The sequence below is a fragment of the Macaca mulatta genome, chromosome 20 (assembly GCF_049350105.2).
Source record: "Macaca mulatta isolate MMU2019108-1 chromosome 20, T2T-MMU8v2.0, whole genome shotgun sequence".
Lineage (NCBI taxonomy): Eukaryota > Metazoa > Chordata > Mammalia > Primates > Cercopithecidae > Macaca > Macaca mulatta.
In genome coordinates, this window is record NC_133425.1 from 41,126,359 (window position 1) to 41,145,256 (window position 18,898).

General features: G+C 37.2%; 1 non-coding gene across 1 annotated transcript; it reads right to left on the reverse strand.

Annotated features, from left to right (window-relative positions):
- Nucleotides 1-14,190: 14,190 nt before the first annotated feature.
- Nucleotides 14,191-14,298, reverse strand: LOC114674548 (U6 spliceosomal RNA). Its single transcript, XR_003725694.1, has one exon. It is a non-coding gene; the product is annotated as a U6 spliceosomal RNA (small nuclear RNA).
- Between the last annotated feature and the right edge of the window lie 4,600 nt (nucleotides 14,299-18,898).

Consider the following 18,898-nt stretch of genomic DNA (forward strand, 5'->3'; position numbering starts at 1 on the left):
CTCGAGCTGAATGCACACATCAGAAAGCAGTTTATCAGATAACTTCCTTCTGTTTTTATCCTTGGATATTTGCTTTTTCTCCATTGGCCTCAGTGAACTCCCAAATGTCCATTTGAGAAGAATGGACAAAAATAGTGTTTCTAAACTGCTGAATAAAAAGGAAGTTTTATCTCTGCTAGATGAATGCACACATCACAAAACAGTTTCTCAGATAGCTTCCTTCTAGTTTGCATCATGGGATATTTGCTTTTTTGCCTTTGGCCTCAAAGGGCTGTGAAATGCCCATTTGCAGAATGGACAGAAACAGTGTTTCCAAACAACAAAACCAAAAGAAAGCTTTAACTCAGTGAGATGAATTCACACATCACAAGGTGGTTATTCATATAGCTTCAATTTTCTCATGGGATATTGGTTTTTTCGCCATTGGCCTCAGTGGGCTCCCAAATGTCCATTCGTAGATTCTACAAAAAAAGTGTTTCCAAACTTCTGAATGAAAAGAAAGATCTAAATCCTCGAGCTGAATGCACACATCACAAAACAGTTTCTCAGATGGCTTCTTTCTGTTTTTATTCTGGGATATTCCTTTTTTCACCATTGGCCTAAATGAGCTTCCAAATGTCCATTTGCAGAATGGAAAAAAAAGTGTTCCTTAGCTGCTCAATGAAGAGAAAGGTTTAACTCTGTGAGATGAATGTGCACATCACAAAAAGGTTTCTCAGACACCTTCCTTCTAGTATTTTTCCTGGAATGTTTGCTTTTTTGTCATTGGTCTCAGTGAGCTCCCAAATGTCCATTCACAGAATGGACAAAAACTGTGTTTCCAAACTGCTGAATCAAAGAAAAGGTTTATCTGTGTGAAATGAATACACTCATTAGAAGCAGTTTCTCAGAAATCTTCTTTCTAGTTTTTATCTGAAGATATTTTATTTTTCACCATAGGCCTCAATGTGCTCCTGTATATCCCTTCGCAGTTTCTATAAAAAAATTGTTAACAAACTGTTGAATGAAAAGAAAGGTTTCATTCTGTGAAGTGAATGGGCACATCACAAAGTGGTTTCTTAGAAAGCATCCTTCTAGTTTTTATCCTGGGATGTTCCATTTTTCACCATTGGCCTCAATGAGTTCCCAAATGTCTATTTGCAGATACTACAAAAACTGTGCTTCCAAATTGCTGAATGAAAAGAAATATTTAACTCCTCAAGCTGATTGCACACATCACAAAGTGGTTTCTCAGATAGCTGTCTTCTGTATTTATTCTGGGGTATTCCCTTTTTCACCATTGGCCTAAATGAGCTCCCAAATGTCCATTCACAGAGTGGACAAAAGTAGTGTTTCCACACTGCTGAATCAAAAGACAGTTTAACTCTGTGAGATGAATGCACGTATCAGAAAAATGTTCCTCAGATGCTCTCATTCTAGTTTTTATCCTGGGATATTCACCTTTTCACCATTGGCTGCAATGAGCTCCCACATATCCATTTACAGAATAGACAAAAACAGTGTTTCCAAACTGCTGAATCAAAAGAAAGGTTTATCTCTGTGAGACGAATGTTCACATTGCAAGCAGTTACCCAGAAAGATTCTTTCTAGTTTTTATCTGGAGATATCTTATTTTTCACCACAGGCCTCAATGCACTTCCATATATCCCTTCACAGATTCTACGAAAAAAAGGGTTACCAAAAAGTTGAATGAAAAGAAATGTTTGACTGGGTGAGGTGAATGCACACGTCACAAAGTGGTTTCTCAGATGGCTTCCTTCTAGTTTTTATTCTGAGATATTTGCTTTTTCACTATTTGACTCCATGGGCTCCCAAATGTCCATTTGCAGAATTGACTAAAACAGTGTTTCCAAACTGCTAAATCAAAAGAAAGGTTTAACTCTGTAAGATTGATGCACATATCACAAAGAAGTTTCTCAGAAAGCTTCTTTCTAGTTTTTATATGAATATATTTTCTTTTTTGCCATAGGCCTCAATGCCCTCCCAAATGTCTAACAGCAGATTCTACAAAAGCTATTGTTTCCCAACTGCTGAATGAAATGAAAGGTTTAAATTGGTGAGATGAATGTACTCATCACAATGTCATTTCTCAGATAGCCTCCTCTTAGTTTTTATCCTGGGATGTTTGATTTTTCGCCATTGGCCTCAATGAGATCCCAAATGTCCATTCACGGAATGGCCAAAACAGTGTTTTCAAACTGCTGAATCAAAAGAATGCTTTAACTCTGTGAGATGAGTGCACACATCACAAAGCAGTATCTCAGATAGCTTCCTTCTGTTTTTATTCCAGTATATTTCCTTTTTTGCTATTGGCCTCAATGAGCTCAAAAATGTCCATTAGCTGAACGAACAAAAACAGTGTCTCAAAACTGCTGAATGAAAGGAAATTTTTAACTCTGCAAGATGAATTCACAAACCACAGATAGGTTCCTCAGATGTCTTCCTCTTGGTTTATATCCTGGGACATTTTCTCTTTCGCCATTGGTGTCAATGGGTCCCCAAATGTCCATTTGCAGAATGGACAAAAGCAGTGTTTCCAAATTGCTGATTCAAAAGGTTTAATTCTGTAAGTTGAATGCACAGTTCACAAAGCAGTTTCTGAGAGAGCTTCTTTCTAGTTTTTATCTGAAGATATTTTCTGTTTCCCTGTAGGCCTCAATGAACTCCAAAATATCCCTTTGCAGACTCTGCAAAAACAGTGTTTACAATCTGCTGCATGAAAAGAAAGGTTGAACTCTGTGAGAAGAATGTGCACATCACCAAGCAGTTTCTCAGATACATTCTTTCTAGTTTTATCTGCAGATATTCCCTTTTTTTGCCATTGGCCTCAATGAGCTCCCAAATGTACATTCACAGTATTAATAAAAACAGTATTTCAAAACTGTTGAATGAAAAAAAGGTTTAACTTTGCAAGATGAATACACACATCACAAAGCGGTTCTGCAAGTAGCTTCCTCTTAGTTTTTTTCCTGGGACATTTGCTTTTTTCACCATTGGCCTCAGTGAGTTCCAAAATGCACTTTCGAAGAATGGACAAAAACAGTGTTATCAAACTGCTGAGTGAAAAGAAAGGTTTAAATCTGTGAGATGAATGAATGCAAACATCACAAAGCAGTTTCATAGATAGCTTCCCTATAGTTTCTCTCCTGTCACATTTGCTTTCTCATCATTGGCCTCAATGAGCCCCAAAATGAACATTTGCAGAATGTGCAAAAACAGTGTTTCAAAATTGCTAAGTGAAGAGAAAGATTTAATTCTGTGAGATGTATGTATGTGTCACAATGCAGTTTCTCAGATAGTTTCCTCTTTGTTTTTATACTGGGACATTCAATTTCTCACCATTGGTCTCAAGAGTTCCCAAATGTCCATTCACAGATTCACAGAATGAACAAAAACAGTGTTTCCAAACTGCTGAATCAAAAGAAAGTTTTAACTTTGTGAGATGAATGCACAAATCACAAAAAAGTTTCTCAAATGGCTTTCTTACAGTTTTTATCTTGGGGTATTGGCTTTTTTGCCATTGGCCTCAATGAGCTTCCAAATGTCCATTCGCAGACTGGACAAAAACTGTGTTTCCAAACTGCTGAATCAAAGGAAAGGTTTAATTACCTGAGATGAAAGCACACAAAACAAAGCAGTTTCTCCGAAATCTTCTTTCTAGTTTTATCTGAAGATATTTTCTTTTTCACCATAGTCCTCAATGTGCTATCAAATATCCCTTCCCAGACACTACAAAAACAATGTTTCCAAACTACTGAATTAACAGAAAATATTAAACCTGCCAGATGAATGCACTCATCAGAAAACATTTCTCCTTCCTCTTAGCTTTTATCCTGGGACATTCCATTTTTCACCATTGGCCTCAGGAATCTCCCAAATGTCCACTCACAGAATAGACAAAAACAGTGTTTCCAAACTGCTGGAACAAAAGAAACATTTAACTCTGTGTGATGAATATACACATCACAAAGCAGTTTTTCAGAAAGACTCTTTTTAGGTTTAATCTGAAGATATTTTATTTTTTACCTTATGCTGAAATGTGATCCCAAGTATTTCTTCGCAGATTCTACAAAAATTGTTTCCAAGCTGCTGAATGAAAAGAAAGGTTTAACTCTGTGAGATGAATGTATACATCACAAAGCAGTTTCTTAGACAGCTCCCTTTGATGTTTTACCTTTGGATATTCACTTTTTTGCCACTGGTCTCAATTAGCTCACAAATGTCCATTTGCAAAATGGACAAAAATAGTGATTCCAAACTGCAGGATGAAAAGAAAGGTTTCATTCTTGAGATGAATGGACACATGACAAAGCAGTTTCTCAGAAAGCTTCTTTCTAGTTTTTATCTGAAGAAATTTTCTTTTTTACCATAGTCCTCATATGTTCCCTAATATCCCTTCACATATGCAACAAAAACAGTGTTTCCAAACTTCTGAATGAAAAGAAAGTTTTACCTCTGCGAGATGAATGCACACATCACTAAGCAGTTTCTCCAATAGTTTCCATCAAGTTTTTATGCAGAGATATATGCTTTTCCACAATTGGCCTCAATGTGCTCCAAAATGTCCATTTGTAGAATGGACGAAAAGTGTTTCCAAACTGCTGAGTGAAAAGAAAGTTTTAACTCTGCAAGATGAATGAACACATTACAAAGCAATTTCTCAGATAGCTTACCTATAGTTTTTATCCTGGCATATTCGCTTTTTCACCTTTGGTGAAAATGTTCATTTGCATAATGGACAAAAACAGTCTCTCCAAACTGCTAAATCAAAAGAAGAGTTTAATTCTGTGAGATGAATGCACACATCACAAAAGAGTTTCTCAGAGAGCTTCCTTCCAGGTTTTATAATGGGCTATTGGCTTTTTCACTATTGGCCTCAACGAACTCCCAAATGTCCATTCGCAGAATGGACAAAAACAGCATTTCCAAACCACTGAATCAAAGTAAAGGTTTAATTCTCTGAAATGAAAACACACATCACAAAGCAGTTTCTCATTAAGATTCCTTCTTGTTTTATTTGGAGATATTTTCTTTTTCACCATAGGCCTCAATGTGCTCCCAAATATCCCTTCACAGTTTCTACAAAAACAGTGTTGCCAAACTGCTGAATGAAGAGAAAGAGTTAACTCTGTGAGATGAATGGGCACATCACAAAGCAGTTTCTACGATGGCTTGCTCTTAGTTTTTATCCTGTGACATTCGATTTTTTGCCATTGGCATTAATGAGCTCCAAAATATCCATTCGCAGAATGGACAAAAACAGTGTTTCCAAACTGATTAATCAAAGGAAAATTTTATCTGTGTGAGATGAATGCACTCATTAGGAGCAGTTTCTAAGAAATCTTCTTTCTAGTTTTTATCTGAAGATAATTTCTTTTTCATCATAGGCCTCAACATGCTCCCAAGTAAACCCTTGAAGATTCTACAAAACAGTGTGTCCAAACTGCTGGATTAAAGGAAAACTTTAACCCTGTGAGATGAATGCACACATCACAAAACCGTTTCTCAGATAGCTTCCTCTTAGTTTTTATCCTGAGATATTAGATTTTTTACCATTGGCCTCAATTAACTCCCAAATATACATTCACAGAATGGACAAAAACAGTGTTTCCAAACTGCTGAATCAAAACAAACATTTAATTCTCTTTTGATGAATGCACACAACACAATACAATTTCCCAGAAAGCTTCTTTCTAGTTTTTATCTGAAGTTATTTTCTTTTTCACAATAGGCTGTAATACACTCCCAAATATCCCTTTGCAGATTCTACAAAAACAGTGTTTCCAAGCTGTCGAATTAAAAGAAAGGTTTTACTCCTCAAACTGAAGCACACATCACAAAGCAGTTTCTCACATACCTTACATCTGTTTTTATCCTGGAATATTCACTTTTAGGCCATTGGCCTCAATGAGATCCCAAATGTCCATTCACAGAATGGGCAAAAACAGTGTTTCCACACTGCTGTATCAAAATAAAGGTTTAACTCTCTGAGACAAAGGCACATATCACAAAGCAGTTTCTCAGAAAGCTTATTTCTAGCTTTTACTCTGATGATAATTTGTGTTTCATCATAGGTCTCAGTGAGCTCCCAAATGACCATTTGCAGATTCTATGAAAACAGTGTTTCCAAACTACTGAATGAAAAGAAAGGTTTAACTCTGTGAAATGAAAGAACACATCACAAAGCAGTTTCTCTGATAGCTTCCTCTTAGGTTTTATAGTGGGATATTATCTTTTTCACCACTGTCATCAATGAGCTCCCAAGTATCCATTCACAGAATGGACAAAAACAGTGCTTCAAAACAGCTTAATGAAAAGAAAGGTTTAACTCTGTGAGATGAATACACACATCACAACACAGTTTCTCAGATTGCTTCCCTCTGGTTTTTATCTTGGGATATTTACTTTTTTGCCATTGTACTCATTGAGCTCCCAAATGTCCATTCACAGAATGGGTAAAAACAGTGTTTCAAAACTACTGAATTAAAAGAAAGTTTAAAATCTGTGAGATGAATGCAGACATCACAAAGCAGTTTCTCGGAGAGTTTCCTCTTAGTTTTTATTTTAGGACTTTTGATTTTTTGCCTTTGGTCTCAAGAGCTCCCAAATGTCCAATTGCAGAATGGGCAAAAACAGCCTTTCCAAACTGTTGAATCAAAAGAAATGTTTAACTTTATGAGATGAATGCACACATCACAAAGCAGTTTCTCAGATAGCATCTTTCACATTTTTATCTGAAGATATTTCCACAGTGTTTCCAAACTGCTGAAAGAAAAGAAAGATTTAACTCCTCGAGCTGAATACACATCACAAAGCGGTTTCCCACATAGATACCTTCTAGTTTTTATCCTCAGGTACTCTCTTTTTCTCCTTTGACCTCAATGAGCTCCCAAAAGCCCATTCACAGAAAGGACAAAAACACTGTTTCCAAACTGTTGAATCAAATGAAGGGTTTAGTTTTAAGAGGTGAATGCACACATCACAGAAAGAGTTCCCAAACGTCCATTTGCAGAATGGACAAAAGCAATGTTTCCAAACTGCTGGATGATAATAATATTTAAATCTGTGAGATGAATTCACACATGCAAAGTGGTTTTTCAGAGAGCTTTTTTCTAGTTTTTGTCCTGAGAAGTAGCTTTTTCGACATTTGGTCTCAATGAGCTCCCAAGTGTCCATTTACAGAATGGACAAAAACAGTGTTTCCAAACAGTTGAATCAAAAGAAATATTTAACTCTCTGAGATGAATGCACACATCATAAAGCAGTTTCTCAGAAAACTTCTTTCTAGTTTAATCTGAAGATATTATCCTTTTCACCATAGGCCTCAATGTGCTCCTAAATATTCCTTTGTAGATTCTACAAAAATAATGCTTCCAAACTGCTGAATGAAAAGAACCATTTAACTCTTTGAGCTGAATGTACACATCACCAAGTGATTTTTCAGGTTTCCTTTAGTTTTTATCCTGGCATATTCACTTTTTCACCATTGACCACAATGAAATCCCAAATGTCCATTCACAGAATGGACTAAAACAGTGTTTAAAAGTGGCTGCATCAAAAGAAAGGTTTAACTCTGTAAGATGAATGCACACATCACAAAGCAGTTTCTCCAAATGCTTCCTCCTAGTTTTTATCTGAAGATATTTTCTTTTTCACCATGAGCCTGAATGTGCTCCCAAATATCCGTTTGTAGCTTCTTAAAAACAAAAATACCAAACTGCTGAGTGAAAATATAGGTTTAACTCTGCAACAGAAATGCACACATCACAAAATGGTTTCTCATGTAGCTTCCTCTTAGACTTATCCTGGGACATTCGATTTTTTGCCATTGGTCTCAGTAAGCTCCCAGGTGTCTGTTCGCAGAATGGACAAAAACAGTGTTTTCAAACAGCTGAATCAAAAGAAATGTTTAACTCTGTGAGAGGAATGCACACATCACAAAGCAGTATATCAGAAAACTTCTTTCTAGTTTTTATCTGAAGATATTTTCTTTTTCACCATAGGCCTCAATGTGCTCCCAAATATCCTTTCACAAATTCTACAAAAACAGTGTTTCCAAACTGCTGAATGAAAAGAAAGAATTCACTCCTCAAGCTGAATGAAGACATCACAAAGTGATTTCTCAGATAGACTCCTAGTCTTTATATGGGAATATTCATATCTTTGCTTTTGGCCTCGATGAGTTTCCAAATGTACATTAACAGAATGGACAAAAACATTGTTTCCAAGCTGCTGGGTCAAAAGAAATTTTTAACTCCGTGAGATGAATGCACACATCACCAAGTGGTTTCTCGGTTAGCTTCTTTCTAGTTTTATCCTGGGATATTCACTTTTTTGTCTGTGGCTTCAATGAGCTCTCAAATGTCCATTCACAGAATGGATCTCCAAACTGCTGAATCAAGGGAAAGGCTTAACTCTGTGAGACGAATGCACACATCAGAAAGCAGTTTCTCAGAAATCTTCTATCTAGTTTTTGTCTGTAGGTATTTTCTTTTTCACCATAGGCCTAACTGTGCTCCCAAATGTCCCTTTGCAGAGTCTACAAAAACAGTGTTTCAAAACTGCTGAATCAAATGAAAATTTTAACTCACCCAGATGAAAGCACACATCACAAAGCCTTTTCTCAGATAGTATATTTCCAGTTTTTATCCTGGGATATTTGCTTTCTCACCACTGGCCTCAATGAGATCCCAAATGTCTACTAGGATATTCTACAAAAACAGTGTTCCTAAACTGCTGAATGAAAACAAAGAATTAACTCTGCAACATGAATGCACACATCACATTGCGGTTTCTCAGATAGCTTCCTCTTAGTTTTCATCCTGCGACATTCAATTTGTTGCCATTGACCTCAATCCACTCCAAAATATCCCTTTGTAGATAGTACAAAATCAGTGTTTCCAAACTGATGAATCAAAAGAAAGGTTTAACTCAGCCAGATGAATCTACACATCACAAAGCAGACTTTCGGGTAGTTTTCTTCTAGTTTTATCATGGAATATTTACATTTCCCCATTGGCGTCAATGACCGCCAAATGTCAAATTGCAGAATGGACAAAAACAGTGTTTCCAAACTGATGAATCAAAAGAAAGTGTTTACCCTGTGAGATGAAGGTGCACATCACACAGCAGTTTCTCAGAAAGTTCTTTCTAGTTTTTATTTGAAGGTATTTTCTTTTTCATCGTAGGCCTCAAATTACTCCCAAATATCTCTTCACAGATTCTAAAAAAGCAGTGTTTCTAAACTGCTGAAAGAAAGAAAATGTTTTACTCTGCGAGGTGAATACTCACATCACAAAGTGGTTTTTCAGATAGTTTCCTTCTGGTTTTTATTGTGTGATATTCACTATTCCCCATTGCTCTCATGAGCTCCCAAATACCCATTCACAGAATGGACAAAAACAGTGATTCCAAACTGCTGAATAAAAATAATTTTTATCTCTGTGAGTTGAATGCACACACCACAAAACAGTTTCTTTTTTTTTCTTTTTTATTTCTTTTTATTTTTTATTATTATTATACTTTCAGTTCTAGGGTACATGTGCATAATGTGCAGGTTTGTTACATATGTATACTTGTGCCATGTTGCTGTGCTGCACCCATCAACTAGTCAGCACCCATCAACTCATCATTTACATCAGGTATAACTCCCAATGCAATCCCTCCCCCCTCACTCCTCCCCATGATAGGCCCCAGTGTGTGATGTTCCCCTTCCTGAGTCCAAATGATCTCATTGTTTAGTTCCCACCTATGAGTGAGAACATGCAGTGTTTGGTTTTCTGTTCTTGTGATAGTTTGCTAAGAATGATGGTTTCCAGCTGCATCCATATCCCTACAAAGGACACAAACTCATCCTTTTTATGGCTGCATAGTATTCCATGGTGTATATGTGCCACATTTTCTTAATCCAGTCTGTCACTGATGGACATTTGGGTTGATTCCAAGTCTTTGCTATTGTGAATAGTGCCGCAATAAACATGAGTGCATGTGTCTTTATAGCAGCATGATTTATAATCCTTTGGGTATATCCCCAGTAATAGGATGGCTGGGTCATATGGTACATCTAGTTCTAGATCCTTGAGGAATCACCATACTGTTTTCCATAATGGTTGAACTAGTTTACAATCCCACCAACAGTGTAAAAGTGTCCCTTTGTCTCCACATCCTCTCCAGCACCTGTTGTTTCCTGACTTTTTAATGATTGCCATTCTAACTGGTATGAGATGGTATCTCATTGTGGTTTTGATTTGCATTTCTCTGATGGCCAGTGATGACGAGCATTTTTCATGTGTCTGTTGGCTGTATGAATGTCTTCTTTTGAGAAATGTCTGTTCAGATCCTTTGCCCACTTTTTGATGGGGTTGTTTGTTTTTTTCTTGTAAATTTGTTTGAGTTCTTTGTAGGTTCTGGATATGAGCCCTTTGTCAGATGAGTAGATTGCAAAAATTTTCTCCCATTCTGTAGGTTGCCTGTTCACTCTGATGGTAGTTTCTTTTGCTGTGCAGAAGCTCTTTAGTTTAATGAGATCCCATTTGTCAATTTTGGCTTTTGCTGCTATTGCTTTTGGTGTTTTAGACATGAAGTCTTTGCCCATGCCTATGTCCTGAATGGTACTACCTAGGTTTTCCTCTAGGGTTTTTATGGTATTAGGTCTAACATTTAAGTCTCTAATCCATCTTGAATTAATTTTCGAATAAGGAGTAAGGAAAGGATCCAGTTTCAGCTTTCTACTTATGGCTAGCCAATTTTCCCAGCACCACTTATTAAATAGGGAATCCTTTCCCCATTTCTTGTTTCTCTCAGGTTTGTCAAAGATCAGATGGCTGTAGATGTGTGGTATTATTTCTGAGGACTCTGTTCTGTTCCATTGGTCTACATCTCTGTTTTGGTACCAGTACCATGCTGTTTTGGTTACTGTAGCCTTGTAGTATAGTTTGAAGTCAGGTAGCGTGATGCTTCCAGCTTTGTTCTTTTGACTTAGGATTGTCTTGGAGATGCGGGCTCGTTTTTGGTTCCATATGAACTTTAAAGCAGTTTTTTCCAATTCTGTGAAGAAACTCATTGGTAACTTGATGGGGATGGCATTGAATCTATAAATAACGTTGAGCAGTATGGCCATTTTCACGATATTGATTCTTCCTATCCATGAGCATGGTATGTTCTTCCATTTGTTTGTGTCCTCTTTGATTTCACTGAGCAGTGGTTTGTAGTTCTCCTTGAAGAGGTCCTTTACATCCCTTGTAAGTTGGATTCCTAGGTATTTTATTCTCTTTGAAGCAATTGTGAATGGAAGTTCATTCCTGATTTGGCTCTCTGTTTGTCTGTTACTGGTGTATAAGAGAGCTTGTCATTTTTGCACATTAATTTTGTATTCTGAGACTTTGCTGAAGTTGCTTATCAGCTTAAGGAGATTTTGGGCTGAGACAATGGGGTTTTCTAAATATACAATCATGTCATCTGCAAAGAGGGACAATCTGACTTCTTCTTTTCCTAACTGAATTCCCTTGATTTCTTCCTCTTGCCTGATTACCCTAGCCAGAACTTCCAACACTATGTTGAATAGGAGTGGTGAGAGAGGGCATCCCTGTCTTGTGCCAGTTTTCAAAGGGAATTTTTCCAGTTTTTGCCCATTCAGTATGATATTGGCTGTGGGTTTGTCATAAATAGCTCTTATTATTTTGAGGTACGTTCCATCATTACCGAATTTATTGAGCGTTTTTAGCATGAAGGGCTGTTGAATTTTGTCGAAAGCCTTTCCTGCATATATTGAGATAATCATGTGGTTCTTGTCTTTGGTTCTGTTTATACGTTGGATTACGTTCATTGATTTGCATGTGTTGAACCAGCCTTGCATCCCAGGGATGAAGCCCACTTGATCATGGTGGATAAGCTTTTTGATGTGCTGCTGGATCCGGTTTGCCAGTATTTTATTGAGGATTTTTGCATCGATATTCATCAGGAATATTGGTCTATAATTCTCTTTTTTTGTTGTGTCTCTGCCAGGCTTTGGTATCAGGATGATGTTGGCCTCATAAAATGAGTTAGGGAGAATTCCCTCTTTTTCTATTGATTTGAATAGTTTCGGAAGCAATGGTACCAACTCCTCCTTGTACCTCTGGTAGAATTCAGCTGTGAATCCATCTGGTCCTGGACTTTTTTTGATTGGTAGGCTATTAATTATTGCCTCAATTTCAGAGCCTGCTATTGGTCTATTCAGGGATTCAACTTCTTCCTGGTTTAGTCTTGGAAGAGTGTAAGTGTCCAGAAATTATCCATTTCTTCTAGATTTTCTAGTTTATTTGCATAGAGGCGTTTATAGTATTCTCTGATGGTAGTTTGTATATCTGTGGGGTCAGTGGTGATATCCCCTTTATCATTTTTTATTGCGTCTACTTCATTCTTCTCTCTTTTCTTCTTTATTAGTCTTGCTAGCAGTCTGTCAATTTTGTTGATCTTTTCAAAAAACCAACTCCTGGATTCATTGATTTTTTGGAGGGTTTTTTGTGTCTCTATCTCCTTCAGTTCTGCTCTGATCTTAGTTATTTCTTGCCTTCTGCTAGCTTTGGAATGCGTTTGCTCTTGCTTCTCTAGTTCTTTTAATTGTGATGTTAGAGTGTCAATTTTAGATCTTTCCTGCTTTCTCTTGTGGGCATTTAGTGTTATAAATTTCCCTCTACACACTGCTTTAAATGTGTCCCAGAGATTCTGGTATGTTGTATCTTTGTTCTCATTGGTTTCAAAGAACATCTTTTCATAGAACATTATTTCTGCCTTCCTTTCGTTATGTACCCAGTAGTCATTCAGGAGCAGGTTATTCAGTTTCCATGTAGTTGAGCGGTTTTGATTGAATTTCTTAGTCCTGAGTTCTAGTTTGATTGCACTGTGGTCTGAGAGACAGTTTGTTATAATTTCTGTTGTTGTACATTTGCTGAGGAGTGCTTTACTTCCAATTATGTAGTCAATTTTGGAATAAGTGCGATGTGGTGCTGAGAAGAATGTATATTCTGTTGATTTGGGGTGGAGAGCTCTATAGATGTCTATTAGGTCTGCTTGCTGCAGAGATGAGTTCAATTCCTGGATATCCTTGTTAACTTTCTGTCTCGTTGGTCTGTCTAATGTTGACAGTGGAGTGTTGAAGTCTCCCATTATTATTGTATGGGAGTCTAAGTCTCTTTGTAAGTCTCTAAGGACTTGCTTTATGAATCTGGGTGCTCCTGTATTGGGTGCATATATATTTAGGATAGTTAGCTCTTCCTGTTGAATTGATCCTTTTACCATTATGTAATGGCCTTCTTTGTCTCTTTTGATCTTTGATGGTTTAAAGTCTGTTTTATCAGAGACTAGGATTGCAACCCCTGCTTTTTTTTTGTTCTCCATTTGCTTGGTAAATCTTCCTCCATCCCTTTATTTTGAGCCTATGTATGTCTGCGTGTGAGATGGGTCTCCTGAATACAGCAGACTGATGGGTCTTGACTCTTTATCCAGTTTGCCAGTCTGTGTCTTTTAATTGGAGCATTTAGTCCATTTACATTTAAGGTTAATATTGTTGTGTGTGAACTTGATCCTGCCATTATATTATTAACTGGTTATTTTGCTCGTTAGTTGATGCAGTTTCTTCCTAGCCTAAATGGTCTTTACATTTTGGCATGTTTTTGCAATGGCTAGTACCGGTTGTTCCTTTCCATGTTTAGTGCTTCCTTCAGGGTCTCTTGTAAGGCAGGCCTAGTGGTGACAAAATCTCTAAGCATTTGCTTATCTGTAAAGGATTTTATTTCTCCTTCACTTATGAAACTTAGTTTGGCTGGATATGAAATTCTGGGTTTAAAATTCTTTTCTTTAAGAATGTTGAATATTGGCCCCCACTGTCTTCTGGCTTGTAAAGTTTCTGCCGAGAGATCTGCTGTGAGTCTGATGGGCTTCCCTTTGTGGGTAACCCGACCTTTCTCTCTGGCTGCCCTTAAGATTTTTTCCTTCATTTCAACTTTGGTGAATCTGGGAATTATGTATCTTGGAGTTGCTCTTCTCGAGGAGTATCTTTGTGGCGTTCTCTGTATTTCCTGGATTTGAATTTTGGCCTGCCCTACTAGGTTGGGGAAGTTCTCCTGGATGATATCCTGAAGAATGTTTTCCAACTTGCTTCCATTTTCCCCCTCACTTTCAGGCACCCCAATCAGACGTAGATTTGGTCTTAAAAATACGGAATGCTTCACGAATTTGCGTGTCATCCTTGCGCAGGTGCCATGCTAAACTTCTCTGTATCGTTCCAATTTTTAGTATATGTGCTGCCGAAGCGAGCACCACAAAACAGTTTCTAAAAAGCTTATTTCTAGTTTTTATCTGAAGATATTTTGTTTTTCACCATAGGCCTCAACATGCTCCAAAATATCCCTTCACAGATTCTTCAAAAGCAATCTTTCCAAACTGCTGAATGAAAGGTAAGTTTTAACTCTGCTAGATGAATGAACATATCACAATGTTGTTTCTCAGATACCTTTTTTCTAGTTTTTATCCTGAGTTACTCACCCATTTGCCATTGGCCACAGAGATGTAATATGTCAATCCGCAGAATGGACAAAAAGAATGTTTCACACTGCCGAATCAAAGAAAAGTTTAACTCTGTGAGATCAATCCACACATCACAAAGCAGTTTCTCAGACAGTTCTTTCTAGTTTATACATGAAGATATATCTTTTTCACCATATTCCTCAATGAGCTCCCTAATATCCTTTCTCAGATTCTACAAAAATAATGCTTCCAAACTGCCGAACGAAAAGAAAGATTTAACCCCTTGAACTGAATGCACACATCACATAGCAGTTTCTGAAATAGCTTCCTTCTAGATTTTTTTTCCTGGGATATTCACTTTTTTACCATTGGCCTCAATGACCTCCCAAATGTCCATTCACAGAATGCAAAAAAGAGTGTTTCCAAACTGCTGAGTGAAAAGAAAGGTTTAACTGTACAAGATGAATCCACACATCACAATGCAGTTTCCCAGATAGAGTCCTCTTAGTTTTTATTCCGACATTAGTTTTTTCACCACTGACCTCAAAGAGATCCCAAATGTTCATTTGCAGAATGGAAAAAAACAGTGTTTCCAAACTGTGGAATCAAAAGAAAGGTTTAACTCTGTGAGATGAATGCACACATCACAATGCAGTCTCTCAGAGCGTTTCTTTCTAGTTTAATCTGAAGATAATTTCTTTTTCACCATAGGCCTCAATGAGCTCCCCAATGTCCATTTGCATATTCTACAAAAAGAGTGTTTCCAAACTGCTGAATGAAAAGAAGGATTTAACTCCTCAAGCTGAACGAACAAATCACAAACTGGTTTCTCAGATAGCTTCCTTCTAGTTTTCAGACTGGAATGTTTGCTGTTTTGCTTTTGGCCTCAATGAGCTCCCAAAAGTCCATTCACCAAATGGACAAAAACAGTGCTTCCAAACTGCTGATTCAAAGGAAAGGATTATCACTGTGAGATTAATGGGCATATCACAAAGTGGTTTCTCAGAGAGCCACCTTCTAGTTTTTATCCTGGGATATTCACTTTTTCACCTTTGCCTCAATGAGCTCCCAAATGTCCATTAGCAGAATGGACAAATACAGTATTTCCAAACTGCTGAAACAGAAGAAAGTTTTATCTCTGGGAAATGAGTGCACACATCACAAAGCAGTTTCACAGAAAGCTTCTTTCTACTTTTTATCTGAAGGTATTTTATTTTTCACCATAGGCCACAATGCACTCCGAAATATCCCTTCACAGTTTCTACAAAAACACTGTTTCCAGACTGCTGAATGAAAAGTCAGTTTTAACTCTGTGAGATGAATGTAACCCTCACAAAGTGGTTTTCCAATTAGCTTCCTCTTAGTTTTTATCCTGGGACATTCTATTTTTCACCATTGGCCTCAACGAGCTCCAAAATATCCACTCGTGGAATGGACAAAAAGAGTGTTTAGAAACTGCTGAATGAGAAGAAATGTTTAACTCGACAAGATAAATGCACACATCACAAAGCAGTTTCTCAGATAGCTTTCACTTAGTTTTTATCTGCAAATATTCACATTTTTGCCTTTGGCCTCAATGAGCTCCCAAATGTCCATTCACAGAATTGACAAAAACATTGTTTCCAAGCTGCTGAATCAAAAGAAAGGTTTAGCTATTCGAGATGAATGTACACATCAGAAAGTGGTTTCTCAATAGCTTCCTTCTAGTTTTTACAATGGGATATTCCTTTCTCACCATAGACCACAATAAGCTCCCAAACGTCCATTTGCAGAATCAACACAAACAGTGTTTCCAAACTGCTCAATCAAAAGAAAGGTTTAATTCTGTGAGATGAACACACGCATCACAAAGCAGTTTCTCAGATACTGTCCTCTTAGTTTTTATCTTGGGACATTCGATTTTTCACCATTGGCCTCAATGAGCTCCAAAATGTCCACTTGCAGAATGGACAAAAACAGTGTTTCCAAACTGCTGAATCATAAAAGTTGTTTAACTCTGTGAGATGAATGCACACATAACAAAGCAGTTTCTCAGAAAGCTTCTTTCTAGTTTTTATCTGAAGATATTTTCTTTTTCACCATAGACCTCAATGCACTCCCAAATATCCCTCTGCAGATTCTAAAAAACAGAGTTTACAAACTGCAGAATGAAAATAAGGGTTTACCTCTGCGAGATGAATGCACACATCACAAACTGGTTTCTCAGATATCTTTCTTCTAGTTTTTATCTCAGTACTTTTGATTTTTCACCACTGGCTGCAATGAGCTCCCAAATGTCCAATCACAGAATGTACAAAAGCAGTGTTTTCAAATGGCTGAATCAAAAGAATGTTTAACTCTTTGAGATGAAGACACACATCACAAAGCAGTTTCTCAGAAAGCTTCTTTCTAGTTGTCATCTGAAGATATTTTCTTTTTCACCATGGGCCTCAATGCACTCCCAAATACCCCTTGGCAGATTCTACAAAAACCATGTTACCAAACAGTTGAATGAAAAGAAAGGTTTAACTCTGTGAGATGACTGCAAACATCACAAAGCAGTTTCTCAGATATCTTCCTTCCAGTGATTATCTTGGGATATTTGAGGGGTTTTTTTGCCTTAGGCCTCAATGACCTCCCAAATGTCCATTAGTAGAATGGAAAAAAACAGTGTTTCCTTACTGTTGAAAGAAAATAAATATGTAATTTTGCAAGTTGAATGTACACATTACAAAGCAGTTTCTCAACAAGCTTCCTTCTGGTCTTTAACCTGGGACAGTCAATTTTTTGCTGTTGGCCCCAATGAGCTCCCAAATGTCCATTCTGCAAACGGACAAAAACAGTGTTTCCAAACTGCTGATTGAAAGAAATGTTTAACTCTGTGAGACATATGCATGTATATCAAAGTAGTTTCTCAGAAAGCTTCTTTCTAGTTTTTACATTAAGATATTTTCTTTTTCACCATAGGCCTCAATGCACTCTGTAATATCCCTTCCCAGATTCTATAAAAACAGGGTTTCCAAACTGCTGAAAGAAAAGAAATGTTTAACTCTCTGAGATGAATGCACAAATCACAAAGTGGTTTCTCAGAGATCTTACCTCTAGTTTTTATCTCTGGATATTTTCTTTTTTGCCATTGGCCTCAATGAGCGCCCAAATGTCCATTCACTGATTGGACAAAAACAGTGGTTCAAAACTACTGAATCAAATGAATGGTTTATCCCTGTGTGATGAATGCACACATCACAAAGTAGTTTCTCAGGAAGCTTCTTTCTAGTTTTTATCTGAAGATATTTTCTTTTTCACTATAGGCCTCTATGAGTTCACAGATGTCCATTTGCAGATCCTTCAAAACAGTGTTTCTAACCTGCTGAATGAAAAGAAATATTTAACTCCTCAAAATGAATGCACACATCACAAAGCTGTTTCTCAGATATCTTTCTTCTAGTTTTTATCCTAGGATATTCACATTTTCTCCATTGGCCTCAATGATCTCACGAAACTCCATTCGCAGAATGGATAAAAACAGTGTTTCCAAAATGCTGAATCAAAGAAAGGTTTAACTCTGTGAGGTGAATACACACATCACCAAGTAGTTTCTCAGAAAACTTCTTTCTAGTTTTTACGTGAAGAGGTTTTCTTTTTCACCATAGGCCTCAATCCACTCCCATATATCCCTTCACAGATTCCACAGAAAAAGTGTTTCTGTGCTGTTTAATGAAATGAAATTTGTAACTCTGTGAGATGAATGCACACATCACAAAGAGGTTTTGCAGACTGCTTCCTCTTACTTTTTATCCTGCAATATTCGATTTTTCAATATTGGTCTCAATGAGCTCTCAAATCTCCATTCACAGAATGGACACAAACAGTGTTTCCAAACTGCTAAATTGAAATAAAATTTAACTATGTGAGAAGAATGAACACATACAAATCAGTTTCTCAGATAGCTTCCTTCTAGCTTTTGTCCTGGGATATTCACTTTTTAGCCATTGACCTCAATAAGCTCCCAAATGTCCATTGCCATAATGGATAAACACAGTTGTTCCAAAATGGTGAAAGAAAAGAAAGGTCAAACTCAGTTAGCTGAATGCACACATACAACACAGTTTCTCTGAAAACTTTTTTCTAGTTTTTATCTGAAGATATTTTCTTTTTTACCATAGGTCTCTATGTGCTCCCCAACATCAGTTCAGAGAATCTTCAAAAACAGTGCTTCTAAAGTGCTGAATGAAAAGAAAGATTTAAGTCCTCAAGCTGAATTCACACATGACAAAGCAGTTTCTCAGATAGCTTCCTCTTATTTTTTGTCTTGCTCCATTCAATTTTTGCCATTCTCCTCAATGAGATCCCAAATGTCCATTCACAGAATGGACAAAAACAGTGTTTCCAAACTGCTGAATGAGAAGAAAAT